At 39.9% G+C, this 18,106-nt stretch overlaps 3 non-coding genes across 3 annotated transcripts; all 3 read left to right on the forward strand.

Moving 5' to 3' along the window:
- The first annotated feature begins 228 nt into the window (after window positions 1-228).
- trnaw-cca (transfer RNA tryptophan (anticodon CCA)) lies at window positions 229-300 on the forward strand. The gene has a single exon. It is a non-coding gene; the product is annotated as a tRNA-Trp (tRNA).
- A 411-nt stretch (window positions 301-711) lies between these two features.
- Window positions 712-783, forward strand: trnaw-cca (transfer RNA tryptophan (anticodon CCA)). The gene has a single exon. It is a non-coding gene; the product is annotated as a tRNA-Trp (tRNA).
- Window positions 784-8,580: 7,797 nt separating this feature from the next.
- trnar-ccu (transfer RNA arginine (anticodon CCU)) lies at window positions 8,581-8,652 on the forward strand. The gene has a single exon. It is a non-coding gene; the product is annotated as a tRNA-Arg (tRNA).
- The last annotated feature ends 9,454 nt before the right edge of the window (window positions 8,653-18,106 follow it).

Consider the following 18,106-nt stretch of genomic DNA (forward strand, 5'->3'; position numbering starts at 1 on the left):
TCTTTATTCTAAATAAAAAAGCACAACTTTCTGCTGTTCTTGTGAGTGTGCACAAATAAAAGTACACACTCTACAGTTTCCAATGATGTATATCTCTAATTTGTATGACTAAAACCGACAGAGCATTTTTAGTGTCTTTTGCGCTGATCTAAAAAAAAATGAGCTCGTATCGCCGGCGATACAGCCGGCCTCAGGGAGTTAAGCAAAATACATCACCTCTGGGTTCAGGACCTCGTGGCGCAACGGTAGCGCGTCTGACTCCAGATCAGAAGGTTGCGTGTTCAAATCACGTCGGGGTCACGTGATGTCTTGCTGACTTCTAATGTGAAAAGAGGTCCTGTCGTTGTGTGAAGCCTCCCTTATTAAACACACCTGATTCAGATCATTGAATCAGGTGTGAACCGGATCGGGAGGTTGCGTTTTCCAATTATGTTGAGGTCAAGCGATCTGTTCTTGACTTTGTGAGTGTAAAGACTAGCTGATTTGATAGTTTATCAAAGTGCTTAAGCATGAAACACTAAATAATTTTTCCGCTATCTTGTAGTGCAACGGTAGAGTGTCTGGCCCCAAATCACCTTGAGGTCAGACGATCTGTTTTTGATCTCCTGAGTATGAAGTGCAACATCAAGAATGTTCCTTGAGCACCGTATATTTACTGATTTGCATTCTGTGTCAAGGCGGTTAAGCAAAATACATCACCTCTGGGTTCAGGACCTCGTGGCGCAACGGTAGCGCGTCTGACTCCAGATCAGAAGGTTGCGTGTTCAAATCACGTCGGGGTCACGTGATTTCTTGCTGACTTCTAATGTGAAAAGAGGTCCTGTCGTTGTGTGCTGCAGTGGTTTCCAATCCCACCACTCTGTATGTCTCCCTTATTAAACACACCTGATTCAGATCATTACCTCGTTAGGAGAGAGCTCCATGAACTCATCTGGTTGTGTCAGAAAAAGGAGACAGACAAAATATGCAGGGCCGCGTTTTTCAGAGTCATCGTAACCCTAAGTTGATTGTAACTCTATTGGTTTCAATGCGTCTACGTTGTATTAAGGATTGCAATGCTTTTGGGAAACACACCCCGGAGCAGGGGGTCACCAGGATCAGGATTGAAAACCACCGGTGTACTGTGATAGATTTGTATCTTGACCTGTTATTTTTATTAAGCCTGAGATCTCATGTAATAACCATTCCTGTCATTGTGTACTGTGACAGATCTGCCTCTTGATGTGTTACTTTTTCATATCTTGCCCTGCAATCTCTGAAGAAATCGTGGAAACATCTACGTGCCGAATTCAAAAGCCTGCTCCTTCGAGCCGGAATCGACCCCGGATCGGGAGGTTGCATGTTCCAATTATGTTGAGGTCAAGCGATCTGTTCTTGACTTTGTGAGTGTAAAGACTAGCTGATTTGCATAGTTTATCAAAGTGCTTAAGCATGAAACACTAAATAATTTTTCCGCTATCTTGTAGTGCAGGGGTGCCCAACCCTGTTCCTGGAGATCTACTATCCTACAAAGTTCAGCTCCAACCCTGAAGAATCACACCTGAACCAGCTAATTGATCTCTTAAGTGGTACTTGATAATTACAGACAGCTGTGTTGGAGCAGGGCTGGAACAAAAATCTGCAGGTAGGTAGATCTCCAAGAGCAGGGTTGAGCAGCCCTGTTGTAGTGCAACGGTAGAGTGTCTGGCCCCAAATCACCTTGAGGTCAGACGATCTGTTTTTGATCTCCTGAGTATGAAGTCCAACATCAAGAATGTTCCTTGAGCACCGTCTATTTACTGATTTGCATTCTGTGTCAAGGCGGTGAAGCCTCCCTTATTAAACACACCTGATTCAGATCATTGAATCAGGTGTGAACCGGATCGGGAGGTTGCGTTTTCCAATTATGTTGAGGTCAAGCGATCTGTTCTTGACTTTGTGAGTGTAAAGACTAGCTGATTTGATAGTTTATCAAAGTGCTTAAGCATGAAACACTAAATAATTTTTCCGCTATCTTGTAGTGCAACGGTAGAGTGTCTGGCCCCAAATCACCTTGAGGTCAGACGATCTGTTTTTGATCTCCTGAGTATGAAGTCCAACATCAAGAATGTTCCTTGAGCACCGTATATTTACTGATTTGCATTCTGTGTCAAGGCGGTGAAGCCTCCCTTATTAAACACACCTGATTCAGATCATTGAATCAGGTGTGAACCGGATCGGGAGGTTGCGTTTTCCAATTATGTTGAGGTCAAGCGATCTGTTCTTGACTTTGTGAGTGTAAAGACTAGCTGATTTGCATAGTTTATCAAAGTGCTTATAGGCGGCTGCATATATGAAAAAAAAAACCTAACCCCAAAAAAATTCTAACAAAAGGTTTCTCAGCTGTTTTTTGTAGTATTAGGTGTCCTTAATAACATACTAAAAGTTTACCAAAGTTTGACCACTAGAAAGGTGTCATTTTCAAGATGGCGTCCAAGATGGGCAGAAAACCCTTAAAATTTCCTAACTCCTTCATTATTTGACCTAGCCAAGTAATCTTGATGTCTAACCCAATGTTTTCTGGGTCTATGAATCCACTGGACTCGTCTAAATTGCACAGACATGATTACATACTTATGGAATACATGATGTTGTGAGATTACTGTAAGGTTTTATCTTTGTTTGGGGTGAACCAGAGTTTTAAACGATTTAGCCTTTGTCATGTAACTCCTACTCAGTACATGTTTTTGGACACATACAGCTCTTTTTTTTTCTTCTAAAACACAGACTTGACATTCAATGTAAAAGTTACTGCACCCAAAAGTTCCTTAAATTGGAGCTGTATAACTTTCATAAAAAAACTCTGAATTAGCCCGAACAGAGGCCTGTGTGTGAACCCTCTAAATGGTCACTTATTTCAAGTTGCTTTAATATATAATTGTACCTGTAATCACTTTCAGGTGCATCTCAATAAACTATAATGTTGTGGAAAAGTTCATTCATTTCAGTAATTCAACTTAAATTGTGAAACTTGTGTATTAAATAAATTCACTGCACACAGACTGAAGTAGTTTAAGTCTTTGGTTCTTTTAATTGTGATGATTTGCCTCACATTTAACAAAAACCCACCAATTCACTATCTCAACAAATTAGAATACTTCATAAGACTAATAAAAAAAAAACTTTTTAGTGAATTGTTGGCCTTCTGGAAAGTATGTCCATTTACTGTATATGTACTCAATATTTCTTTTGCTTTAATTACTGCCTCAATTTAGCGTGGCATGGAGGTGATCAGTCTGTGGCACTGCTGAGGTGGTATGGAAGCCCAGGTTTCTTTGACAGTGGCCTTCAGCTCATCTGCATTTTTTGGTCTCTTGTTTCTCGTTTTCCTCTTGACAATACCCCATAGATTCTCTATGGGGTTCAGGTCTGGTGAGTTTGCTGGCCACTCCAGCACACCAACACCATGGTCATTTAACCAACTTTTGGTGCTTTTGACAGTGTGGACAGGTACCAAATCCTGTTGGAAAATGAAATCAGCATCTTTAAAAAGCTGGTCAGCAGAAGAAAGCATGAAGTGCTCTAAAATTTCTTGGTAAATGGGTGCAGTGACTTGGTTTTCAAAAAAATACAGTGGACCAACACCAGCAGATGACATTGCACCCCAAATCATCACAGACTGTGGAAACTTAACACTGGACCTCAAGCAACTTGGGCTATGAGCTTCTCCACCCTTCCTCCAGACTCCAGGACCTTGCTCTCATCTGAAAAGAGGACTTTGGAACACTGGGCAACAGTCCATTTCTTCTTCTATTCAGCCCAGGTAAGACGACTCTGACATTGTCTGTGGTTCAGGAGTGGCTTAACAAGAGGAATATGTCAACTGTAGCCAAATTCCTTGACACGTCTGTGTGTGGTGGCTCTTGATGCCTTGACGCAAGTCCAGTCTATTCCTTGTGAAATTCACCCAAATTCTTGAATCGATTTTGCTTCACAAGCCTCTCAAGGCTGCGGTTCTCTCGGTTGGTTGTGCATCTTTTTCTTCCACACTTTTTCCATCCAACTTAACTTTCTGTTAACATGCTTGGATACAGCACTCTGTGAACAGCCAGCTTCTTTGGCAATGAATGTTTGTGGCTTACCGTCCTTGTGAAGGGTGTCAATGATTGTCTTCTGGACAACTTTCAGATCAACAGTCTTCCCCATGATTGTGTAGCCTAGTGAACCAAACTAAGAGACCATTTTGAAGACTCAGAAAACCTTTGCAGGTGTTTTGAGTTGATTAGCTGATTTGCAAGTCAGCATATTCTAATTTGTTGAGATAGTGAATTGATGGGTTTTTGTTAAATGTGAGCCAAATCATCACAATTAAAAGAACCAAAGACTTAAACTACTTCAGTCTGTGTAGAGGCAGAAGTACTTTTTTTACAGTTAATATGATAAAAATGTGTTGGGAATATGCATAATTCAATAATATGTAAGTCAACAGTATTTCATGATTAATAATATCATTTCTGAGTTTAATTAGTGGTTAAAATGTTAAAAGCTTACTGTTATTCATGTTTTTTATGTGATTCAGTATATGTTGCAAAAAGGTATACTTCCCCTTTAAGAACACTTGGGTGTGTGGGATTTCCTGCTTAGGGCAGGCAGTCAGAGCCTGATACTGGAGAAGCAAACGGTTTTCTTACCTGCTCTTTAGTGATTAGTTGCTACAAGTGTGTTAGCCAGCCACTTCTTTTGTTTTGTAACCCTGTGGAATAAAGCTGGAGAATTTTTATATTTTTTCTTTACAACAAAAAATCGTTTCCAGAGTGGATTTGTTTACCTGCACAGTTGGGCAAGCTACAGACACTACCTGTGGAGAAGCAACTTTTGCTAGCTATAGACTGCAGAGTAAGCCACTGCAAGAAATCAAGCTCTTGATTTAAACCTCTACATTAGTAAGAAAACCGGCTTGACATTGGACAAAGAGCCTTTGGAGAGGTTTGGCCAGACAAGCCTGTTCAGTTAGAGGAGCTTACAGTCGCTGATCCTGAGGTCAAGAAAGGCATACTCGTTAATGCAACAACAGTAGAAGAAAGCGCTGATGTAATGCAACAGCTAACAGAATACTTTTCTTCCTGGATACGACTAAAGAAGGCAGTGGCGTGGCTCATTCGAGTCAAAGTAACCCTGGTAAACCTGTCAAAGAAGAGAAAAGAAATTAATGAACAATACAAGGACCAAGAACGAGTGAACAAAGAACTGACAAGATACAAAAGGAGTCTCAAACAGACTTACCTGACTCTGGATGATCTGCGACAAGCTGAGCTGGATATCGTCCGCCATTGTCAGCAACAGAAGTTCCAAGAGGAAATATCTGCTCTTCAGAGAAAAGAGCCCGTCAAGAAAAGTAGTCGAATCTGCAGACTGAATCCGCAACTTCAGGAGGGAATCCTTCGTGTTGAGGTAGACTCAGTCGAGCATCCATGCCGACCGAAGCCAAGCATCCGATGCTCCTGCCTAAAGACCATCATGTGGCTGATCTGATTCTCCGTGAAGCACATGAGCGACTGGGACACAGCGGACGCAATCACATCTTGTCTCATGTACGTCAACGATACTGGATTATCGACGCCCCCTCGACGATCAGGAAAATGCTGTCTCGCTGTACTACCTGTCGAAGGCAACATGGTGCATCAGGCACACAAATGATGGCGGACTTACCAAGAAACAGAGTTGTACCGGACGACCCACCTTTTACCAGAAGTGGAGTTGATCTGTTTGGACCATTCAATGTGAAACGAGGAAGATCATATGTAAAAAGATAGGGGGTAATATTTACCTGTCTCGCAAGTCGTGCAGTCCACATCGAAATGGCGACATCACTGGAAACAGACTCCTTTATTCATGCTCTGCGTCGCTTCATCGCAAGGAGGGGTCAAGTGAAGGAAATGAGATCCGATAATGGGACTAACTTCGTCGGAGCTGACCGCGAGCTGAGAAAGGCTATAAAGGAGTGGAATACTTCACAAATTGAGAACAGCTTGCTCCAGCGTGATATCAAATGGATATTCAATCCTCCATCTGGATCACACCACGGAGGGGTGTGGGAGAGAATCATCCGCTCCATAAGAAAGATCATGGTTGCTACGCTGAGGGAACAATGCTTGGATGAAGAAGGTCTTCAAACGTTCTTCTGTGAATGCGAGGCTATTTTGAACAGTAGACCTATTACCACGCCTTCAAATGATATGAACGATTTGGAAGCTCTCACCCCACAGCACTTGATGCTGCTCAAGACTCAGCCAAACTTACCATCGGGACTATTCCAGACAGATGACAATTACGCGCGCAGAAGATGGAGGCAAGTTCAGTATATGAGCGATCTCTTCTGGAAGCGCTGGACCAGAGAGTACCTTCCTCTACTCCAGAAAAGACAGAAATGGAACCACCCATCACGGAACTTCATCCCAGGAGATGTAGTCTTGGTCATCGACGAGTCAGCGCCTAGGGGATCCTGGCTGATGGGAAAGATCGTCAAGACTATGGAGGATGAGCATGGAATGGTTCGTAAAGTTCGAGTCAAGACAAAGACTAATGAGCTTGAGAGGCCAATAACAAAGCTCTGCTTACTTCAAGAAGCAGCATGAGAAGGACTGTTACATACCTGATTGAAAGTGTTGTTTGCTTTGTGTTATTGAGAAGAAAGACTTTCTTCATATAGGTTGTAATTGTTTCTGCCCTAGAAAGCAATTAGGGGCCGGGTATGTAGAGGCAGAAGTACTTTTTTTACAGTTAATATGATAAAAATGTGTTGGGAATATGCATAATTCAATAATATGTAAGTCAACAGTATTTCATGATTAATAATATCATTTCTGAGTTTAATTAGTGGTTAAAATGTTAAAAGCTTACTGTTATTCATGTTTTTTATGTGATTCAGTATATGTTGCAAAAAGGTATACTTCCCCTTTAAGAACACTTGGGTGTGTGGGATTTCCTGCTTAGGGCAGGCAGTCAGAGCCTGATACTGGAGAAGCAAACGGTTTTCTTACCTGCTCTTTAGTGATTAGTTGCTACAAGTGTGTTAGCCAGCCACTTCTTTTGTTTTGTAACCCTGTGGAATAAAGCTGGAGAATTTTTATATTTTTTCTTTACAACAAAAAATCGTTTCCAGAGTGGATTTGTTTACCTGCACAGTTGGGCAAGCAGACACTACCTGTGGAGAAGCAACTTTTGCTAGCTATAGACTGCAGAGTAAGCCACTGCAAGAAATCAAGCTCTTGATTTAAACCTCTACAGTCTGTGTGCAATGAATTTATTTAAAGGGGTCATCAGACGCAAAACTAACTTTTAGATTTTGTTTGAACATTAATGTGTGTTGGCAGTTTGTGTACACAACCACCCTACAATGATAAAAATCCACCCAGTGGTATTTTTTTAATCTTTAAAAGTAATACCCCCTTTTTAAAATTGGGTCATTCTCAGCCTCTTGTCGTGACGGAACACCAACAGAGGCCACTCCCACGATAGTAGATTGACATGAGCGTCTTACCTTAGATCCGCCCTCACCGAGCTGAAACAGTCTGACTCTGATCGCCATTGTGTGACTTAGGTGCAGAGGAAGACTCTAATTGAGTGATTGAGGTGTTCTGTTATTGGATGTAATAATGAACATAGCAGTAGTCATTTTCTCCCAACATCTGAGCTGCTTAAGAGGTAGAGGACAACGTTACTTTCGTTTTTAAAAGGAAAGCACCGATCCCGTTCTACATATGCGTCTCTGTTCATGTGAATCTTAATAATGTGCTCGTTGGCAAGTTTCGCCGATAAACACGGCTAAATGCAGCTAAACGTGGCTAAACTAAATATTACAGATCCTAATCCCTCAGCAGAGAGGGGCGGGGCGAGCAGAGCTCATTTGCATTTAAAGGGCCCATGTGTAAAATGAGCTGATATTTTGCAGAGCTGATTTTGACAAGGTACTATTCAGAATTTTTAACCAAAGTATATTACAGACTTTTCATTAAGACCCTAAAGAATTATATGAACTTGTGGAAAATGGGCATCCGATGACTCCTTTAATACACGAGCTTCACAATTTGAGTTGAATTACTGAAATTAACTTTTCCATGACATTTTAATTTAGATATTTATATTTTAATTTTATAATTTACCTGTATCTATCATGCAAATATGCTAATTAAAATATTACATGGCCAAAACATGTATCAGGCACCAGTATTCCTGGTCTAGGAGGAATACAAAGGAGTAATGGTCATTTTAAGGACCTGATTTGGGGCCTTTCTTGGAGTCAAACTTTGGTAAACTTTTAGTATGTTTTTAAGTACATCTGATACTACTGTAAACCACTGAGAAACCTTTTGTTAGAATATTTTTGGGGTCAAACCATATTTGCAGCTGACTATTAAGCATGAAACACTAAATAGTTTTTTCCGCTATCTTGTAGTGCAACGGTAGAGTGTCTGGCTCCAAATCACCTTGAGGTCAGACGATCTGTTTTTGATCTCCTGAGTATGAAGTCCAACATCAAGAATGTTCCTTGAGCACCATATATTTACTGATTTGCATTCTGTGTCAAGGCGGTTAAGCAAAATACATCACCTCTGGGTTCAGGACCTCGTGGTACAACGGTAGCGCGTCTGATTCCTGATCAGAAGGTTGCGTGTTCAAATCACGTCGGGGTCATGTGATTTCTTGTTGACTTCTATTGTGAAAAGAGGTCCTGTCGTTGTGTGCTGCAGTGATTTCCAATCCCACCGCACTGTATGTCTCCCTTATTAAACACACCTGATTCAGATCATTAGCTCGTTAGGAGAGAACTCCATGAACTCATCTGGTTGTGTCAGAAAAAGGAGACAGACAAAATATGCAGGGCCGCGTTTTCCAGAGTCATCGTAACCCTAAGTTGATTGTAACTCTATTGGTTTCAATGCGTCTACGTTGTATTAAGGATTGCAACGCTTTTGTGAAACACAGCCCAGAGCAGGGGGTCACCAGGATCAGGATTGAAAACCACCGGTGTACTGTGATAGATTTGTATCTTGACCTGTTATTTTTATTAAGCCTGAGATCTCATGTAATAACCATTCCTGTCATTGTGTACTGTGATAGATCTGCCTCTTGATGTGTTACTTTTTCATATCTTGCCCTGCAATCTCTGAAGAAATCGTGGAAACATCTATGTGCCGAATTCAAAAGCCAGCTCCTTCGAGCTGGAATCGAACTAGCGACCTAAGGATAGCCAATGTATCATCTACAGTCCTCCGCTCTACCAGCTGAGCTATCGAAGGCAGGGTGACAAAAGATGGCTTAAGCAGGAAACACCAGATAGGTTTGTGGTGTCTTGGGGTACAACGGTAGCATGGCTGAATGCAGATCAGACGGTTGCATGTTCCAATCACATCAGTTGATCTCTTTTTGACATCCATAGTATAAAGTCTACAGCCCTTTACCGTGACTGATTTGCAAATTGAATCAAAGCAATTAAGCAAGGAAAGCCGACTTGTTCTCTCGACCTCGTGGCCACGACAGAGTGCGCCTGACCCCGGATCGGGAGGTTGCGTGTTCCAATTATGTTGAGGTCAAGCGATCTGTTCTTGACTTTGTGAGTGTAAAGACTAGCTGATTTGCATAGTTTATCAATTTATGATTCTTATTGGTACCTATGTGCTGTTTGTCATTGCTATGGATCAGTGCAATTTTGTGTTCATCAAGCTTATTTATCATCTTTGCATGCATTGTTTTTTTTCCCCTACGAAGGAGCTGATCCTACACTGCAAAATAAGTGAGCATGGAACTACAGCCTCAGCATCCCAACCCAACCCTACTGTTCAAACTGTCGTCTGAACCAGAAAAATTGTTTCACAGTTTTATAATGTTAAATTTCAACCTTCTGTCTCTTACCCAATGTAAGTGTGCAACTTCACAAACCTCCTCATAACCATGTACATAATTAAAATGAACATAACATTAACATAAAAGACAAGTAATATTGGTTATTGAAATTTAATTTTTATTAATCAAACACAAAAGAATAAATATTTCAAAACCACAGGAACATGGCTTTATTTATGCTGATACAGTCTTTTTTTAAATGAAGAACTTATGGAACAATATTTTATGATGTAATACAAAAAAATCAACTGTATACTGTACAACTGTTACGGAAGCAGACCAAACAAGAGAGGTAAGAGTGAATATGAACAGGTTTATTGATAGCAGAGCAAGTTGATGATGATAGCGTGCAGAACCGGGTAAGTATAACAGTCCTAGATGAGTTTCTTGATGTGTAGACTGAATAATGAAGACTGGATGTTTTTCCTTTCCAGGAACGACGGGAGGAGGACCGGTGAAGGCAGACACACTCACACACACACTGCTGGAGTTCCGTAAACAGACTTATGGCTGACACACCGCTGACTGGAGACTGAGACTTGACTTCGGCTGGAATAGACGAGAATACAGGTAAGTATCTGAAGGTAAGGTTCGAGGTAAGTGTGGTAGGGTTTTGAGAACACAAGAGTGAAGCTCAAAGAGTCCGCTTCGTGCAAACGAGCCTGGACGCTGATGACTGTGTGTGAGGTGTCTTTATAGTGCGTGGTTGATTGGGTGCAGGTGCGTGATGATTAAAACTCAGGTGACTGTGATCTTGGTGTGATTGTGGGTGCAGAACCTGACCAATCCGTAACAACAACATAAATAGAAATTAAATAGAACATAAATAATGAAAATATAACAATATATACATAAACAATGAACAATGGAGTAATGAATTACTTTCACATAAATAAAAACGTGTTTAAAAGAGAACATGACTGGGATGACAGCAGCATGCCCTGCTATTACAAAACATCAGCTATGAAACCAATGTACTGGCCATTTGGGTCGGGGTATGTATCACGTATTCTGCACACACAGCAGCTGGGTATGACCACACGGTTTCTTGCTCCAAGTGAACCACACTGCCACAAGACAAAATTTCTGTATGCAGCATAGCGGTATCCCCGGTTGTCATCCCCAGGTTGCTGTGTGTCATGGAGGGCATAGATGTCGTTTCTCAGTCTGCGTGATAATCGTAATACCTGCGCATCTAAGATGTACAGTGACATGTGGGGCAGTCTGCTTACACATGTGGCCTCTCTCATTCTACAACATTTATTTTCTACATCTGATGGCATTTCCCTGCAGTTGGTGCAGCTGCACCATCGAGGTGCACCCTGTGATGGTTCTTCCTCTCTGTGAGTGTTGGGTTGAAGCACATCAAAGATGAGGCCAGGTTCTCTGTCAAAAACTCTTAGCAAAAGTCCCCTAGCTTCATCCAAACTCATGTCGTGTATAACCGCCTAAAAAAAAAAAAAAGAAATTCCATTACATCCAATCACATTTTACTCCCAAATGCAGAAACTACTGAGGACATTTGATAGTATGTCCATTCTCACTTGTGTCATTAATCTCCTGTCCTCCTGCAGCCTAGCCACCCTCATTCTGTCATCTTCACACAATGATGCTGCATGTCCTCTTCCTCTAGCTGCTCGTCTTCCCCTTGCAGCCCTCCTTTGTCTCTCTCTTCCTCTTGCTGCACTGCCAACTGCAACCTCTCCACTCTCTCTTCTCATCTCTTTTGCTCTTCCTGTCCCTCTTTTTTTTCCTGTGGGTGCCCAACCACCTCTTCTCATAGATGCTCCATGCCTACTGTTCTGGGGGCAACTCCAGGTTTCATTAGCAGTAGATCCTTCCAGTGAGGATGTATCTGTGTCTCCCTGCAACACATTCACATGTCAATAATTGCACATATAAACAATGTGATGTACATATTACATGAACCCTGATAATGCATAGGTAAATTAATCTAAACTAAACTATCAAGTGTGCATATTTGTACATATTTTGGTGGGTTATACTGATGAAGTTATACATAGTTATATTGCACTTTGTACTTCAGTAAGGTTTTTTTTTTGGCCAGTACAGCTTTACTACAGCATAGCACAGTAGCCCTAGTGCATGAGTAGCGGCACAAGAGTGGAACGAGAGTGAGACTGCGCGCCAAACACTGCCGGTTAGTGCAGTCAAAGACTATAGATTACCCGGTGCGGCGCCATATATATATATATATATATATATATATATATATGGCGCCGCACCGGGTAATATATATATATATATATATACCCCTATATATAATTTTTTTTCGGCCGTTTTTTCTCTGTCGGCCGAAAAACAAAAATGCCATTTTCGGACAATAATTTTCAGCGGCCGAAAATTCGGTGAATCCCTAGTTATCATCAAGTCCGGTGAGCAAATCTATGGTAATGTAATTAAATTCAGTATGTACTGCACAAAACATTTAGCCATACTTGCAAATACGGTGGGTTCGTTCAAATTTACCTTTTTTACACGTAAAAATGCGCATCATTAACCCGCCAAATCATGACAAATAGTCACATATCAGTAAAAAGGCTAATATTGAATCAAATTTCATGTTCCTTGCATATAATTCATTACAATGACATAAAATACTGTAATTTAATGTACAGTTAAGTTAATAAAAAAGTAATACATTACCTCATCCGTGAGCACAGTTTGTAAAAACGACATCTCCCAACGTTCCATGCTCCGTCATGGTGTCATCAAACTTCGCCTCTGTTATTGTTTACAAAATGCGACCCATAGCGGCGAAAACTTACATATTGTACCTTTAAAAATCCAAAGTTATTGTGATTTATATTTCTGAAATGTGGAAGAACGGTATATGTCCAGTTAGTGTGGAATAACAGTATAACTCCAGTTCATTATATGACTTTAAACTACTAAAGATCTGATTCCTTTATCTTAGTTTTAATACAGTAACAGAAACTTCAGGTTAATATTAAGCATTTAATTCAAGCTTATTGTTATTATAATTATTTAAAAACAGAAAATACAGTATGAACAATGTACAATAAATAGACCTTCTTACAGTACAGACAATAACAATGAATTATTAACAAAAAACAAAATATAAATAAATAAATAAATAAATAAATAAATAAATAGAATGCAAACATACATCATAGCTAAATATTATACAATGTATGTTTAGATAGCTCCAATAGTGCACCTTGTCGTTTTTTTAGAAAAGCTGGCGCAGCGCACCTGTGTATCTACAACTTTAAACTGTTCTCGCGCTCCGCCATCTCACGATATAAATAAATATATAAACAAATAAACTCTGCTTGCCGTACTTTACACAGGACTGGCGGGAAATATTAATGAATACAGCTTTATTATATATGGTATGTGGTTTATTTTGATAGGTTAACTGTTTATGCGGTGTTTAGCGCTCCTCAGCGCGTTCAGAGAGAGAGAGAGAGAGAGAGAGATCACATCACATATACGGTTCTTCCACTCATGTCTTTTGGTGGATTTTTCCCTGGTTTTTGTTCTCCTCTTCGAGTCAAATATGGTTTTCCAGCATCCCTCAAAGCCTTCCTTACTCTGTCCTTCCATTTGGTCTTGTCGGCTCTCTTTTTTTTTGCCGAGATTTGCCTTTTAATGTCCGAAGCGGACATGACAGCAAGCGGCATCTCCATTCTTCTTTGTGGACATAGACGGTTTTTCCGCGTGATGCTATTTTAACGTTTAAAATGCGGGCTCTTGGTCGCACAAAAATATCCCCAAACTGTTTCTGTATACAAAGTTCAAACATACAATTAATGCCACATGGTTATCTCATTTTTTGTTTTTTTGGACTTATACGGTTGTTCGTCGCACACACTCAAATGATGAATTGACTATTTACTAATGCTTAACTAATGGTTGATAGTGTGTAGTTATTATATAGTATTACCAAAATGACATATACCAACTGATATGAAACCTTATATTGGGATATATATCTTAGCTATATTACCCAGCCCTAACTAATATGTTGATTCCACCATTAGTAAACATTGACAAAACAGATCCCACAGACCCAAACAATGTATTAGGATTAAATAGCTTACGTTCAGGAAAGCTCAGTCCGTCATCGGGCCATGGAGTTGGAAGCTGTGCCTCCACCTCATTTGGCCTCCAACTTACTGTTGATACTTGGAAATTAAAAAAAGTCATAATTTCATGTTTGTGATTAATGAAATATTCCTAAATAATCTATTAATTCTGCATGTTTGGTTAAATCCAACTAATTAGGATCTTGATAATTAGAGATAGGTTGGTTTAGTCTGGTTAAAACTGAACTTTTAAGGAAGGTGGATCTCCAGGAAAAGGATGCATCCCAATCTGTTTCACTTTAAATACTTTATAGCTACTATAACTTAAAATAAGTCTTTGGGGAAAACAGTTATTATGCATCTTAAATTGACGCAGTCACCACCATATATTATATGTGGTATATAGTCAAACATGTAAAGTAGTCAAAGCGAGTTCAAATCAATGGATTTATTAACTACAAACTAGAAAACATTCAATTCAGGTTAGTACAGCTACATATAGCCATAAATGTAAATACACAAAAGTACAAAATTGCTATTACGGACGCAGTGCGAGTTCCCTCGACTGTAACCCTTGTTCCCTGATAAAGGAAAAAAGACACTGGGTCTCTTTGTCATACCTCTCCATGTCTGGGAGCAGCTTGCTTCATCACAAAGACTAACTCTGTTGCGTGGTAGCGTCCCTTTGTAGCATCCAAGTATGCCTTCACATTACGTCATGACGTGTCAGGGTTCCTGCAGATTTGAACAAGTGAAATTTAAGACTTTTTAAGACCTTTTTAATACCACCTTATATGAAATTTAAGACCTAAACCTGTAATGGAAATAGATATTATATTACATGCATACATGTAATATTTAATGTGTTTAATGTAAAAAGTAAACAAAATTTCATGGCTGTCATAAATTTATTACTATGATATACAGTGAACTTTTCATATCAGCAGATACTATTCCACACAAACTATCCCCATAAAAGTACCACTAGAAATATCTGATGTAAAAAACTTTTACTTTCGAAATGTATGCATTACCTTTGAAATTTATTTTATGAATTTATCAATAAATTCTAAATGGCTGTTAGCAGTGAGATCACATAATTTACACTGCAAAATTAAAAGTGAGATTAATGTTTTAAATACATTTATTGATTTATAAATATATAAATTAGAAATGTTGGGTGTGGAGGCATACTTTTAAACACACTAAACTACCAGCAGGTGGCGGTAAGTCACTTCATGAGCGAGTTATTTCAACTTATTCGACCAAACGCTGAATCATAGCAAAACGTTACTAGGAGAATGCTTCTGCTGCGATCCTTGTTTGGAACTATTTTCGTTGGTGAAACAGAACAAAACAGTGAAAATATTTTGTCTAATATGTAAGTAACTACTTGACTAACTACTTGTTTATTGAGCTAAAATTAATGTAACATTTGTAATTTGTAATTTTCAGCAAAAAGCTCACTTGGTATATTACTGAACTATATCATGTTATAAATAAACTATACATTTTAAATTTTTACCTCAGTGTGTTTCTTTAGAGTGCTGTTACATTCATTTGTTTTAAAGTATGTCACAAATAGACCAGAAATACACACATATCCATTATCAATTTCTGTTTACGTTGAATGTATTAAAATAGGAATCTTTCTTGCTTTTCGATGCTTCGCTGGTTGTTTTTGTCACTTCTGTTTTAATCAGGTGGTTTGTTCGGTCGGGCAAGTAAAAAAAAAAAAAAAAAACATTTTAAAAGTATCTCGAAGGCTGGCGGTCAGCTAGCTCAACCTATATTTATTATTATTATTGAGAACATTATATACAGAAAAGGGTAGTTTGACCTGTATTCTGCTACTGTGATTCTGAAGACGCAGTAACTTCCACAGAGGGAGAAAAAAAATCTACAGTTGTTAGCAACTGGCCTTAGCCAAGCCCTATATTCAGTTTTTTCAAGACAAGTATCGCTAAACTTGCACTTCCCCAAAGCTAAAAAGTTAAATCCATTTTACTTCTGCGGTACAATCCGAGAGAGACTCGCGCCAATAACAGAAAGCTGATTGGCTATTGCATGTTGGTCTCATTTGTAGTTTAAATACAGCAAATTATATTTGGAATTGTGAAATAAAGAACTACAACACCATGGAAACAACAAAAAGAGAATTTAAATGAGCATTAGAGGTAGCGTAACATGGACATCGGAAAAATAAGACCTGTATAAAATTATTTAAGACCTAGAACAGCGAATTTAAGACTTTTTAAGGCCTAAAACTTTGATTTTTAAATTTAAGACTTTTTAAGACTTTTTAAGACCCCGCGGGAACCCTGCGTGTCACGCCCCATGGGCTGTCTGTTTAGTTTACCCACCCCCACCCCCCGTTAGACTGTTGTATTTGGTTTTTCCCTCTGCCCATATTTGATCCTTCCTGTTCCTGTTCTCATCATGTGCACTAATTATCAAATTACCCACACCTGTCTTGTCTATTTAAGCTGTGTTCAGTTCAGTCTTCCTTACGCGATATTAACATTGTTGATGTGATTGGAATATTTTCGTTCATGCTTCAGCAACTCTACAATGAGGGGAATCCCAAAGTTTCATTACAGATGCAGTGTCTCCTTTCCTTTATTAGGGAACAGGTGTTACAGTTGAAACCCAAAACGGTTTGCATGTTTGCAGTGCAATATTTGAATGAAATGGGTCAAAATTACAGCCATTTCAAATATTTATTTACATTGTATTACACACCTTCCAGTCACTCATACTTGAGCATTCAGACACATTGTTTAAATGTATGTAATAATAAACAAAAACAAAAAAGTTTTAGGCTCAGCCTTAAGATTAAGCTTAAGGAATCTGGCGAACCCACAAATTACAGTCCTCCATCCAAGGCTGCGAATACAGCAATCTCGGGTCACAGCACCCCTTTACCCATGGTCATCAGGACGCATCACAAGACCATCGGCAAGCATGGGGCGTGCCCCAGACAACCTGCAACCGCCAGTTCCTGCTCTCCTCCCCTTTCAACGGAACATCAGCGTGAGCCTGCAGCTGGCTGCAAAACCCCATTTGCCGGCCATGCCTTACCACACTCCAAACACCCTCCCCTACCCATGGCCTGCAGCGCCACCATCCAATTCCAGCACGAGCATGCCTCTGCTAACGGTGCAAGCCCCACCACTAGCTATTCCCCCTCTCCTTCCCTCTTTTTCTTCTGCCCCAGGAATCGCCCATAGCATAGCAAGCATGCCTCCGCTGTCATTCCCAGCAGCTTCTTTTCCTCCTTCCCAGGCTAGACCTCCCTTCACACTAGCCTCTTCCAAACAAATTTTTAAATCAGTTGAATTTTTTATTTATAATTACAGTTTTTATTTATAATTATTTTAATTCCTCTTATTTACAGCACTTTGGATTATCATTGTGTATGAAATGTGCTATATAAATAAACTTGCCTTGCCTCTGTCAGTTCCTCTAAATGCCACAGCTCTGGATCCAACCCCCGTACCTAATGCCATCAGGACCCAGATTTTGTCAGGTGCAGATATTGACCTTTTTCCCCGCTATCTCCTATTTCTCCTTCATCCTCAGATCGCAAAATCAATTGTGGAGAATTTTCAGTATCCCTTAAAAACTCAGCTCACGACCCATCCTGCATTCTGTCGTTCGCTGAATTCACCATCGCTTTTAACCGATAATCGCTGAGCTCACATTATCATACGGAGACTCACATTTCTATACTTGCCAAAAGCTCTTCTCAGCCAAATGTGCAGTCACATTGGACCCTGAACTTCACAGCAGGGTATTTTTAGGCTGCCGCAACATATTTTCCACAGTCTGCAGCTCCATCTCCCACTCCACCATCACCTGCCCCTTTATAAACCCATCTGCCTGAACCTTCCCAGCCAAAATCTACCAGCTATGTCCCACACCTCATGGATACCCCTGACATCCCCACTCCCTCACCCCCTCTCCTAGAAGCTTTTCTTATTTCCATTCTTCAAGCCGTCTACCCCAGGACCCTTCAGTCTTACCTAACAGCATGGAATGTTTTAAAACATTTCACTCAGCTTACAAATTTTTCCCTGCTATCGATTACCACAAACATATCTTACCTCAACATCATCAAAACCTCCAACTTGGCTCAATCAAAGGGTACCTAAGCGGGATTAAATATTTTC

This window comes from Garra rufa, chromosome 23 (genome assembly GCF_049309525.1).
Source record: "Garra rufa chromosome 23, GarRuf1.0, whole genome shotgun sequence".
In the NCBI taxonomy this organism is placed as follows: Eukaryota; Metazoa; Chordata; class Actinopteri; order Cypriniformes; family Cyprinidae; genus Garra; species Garra rufa.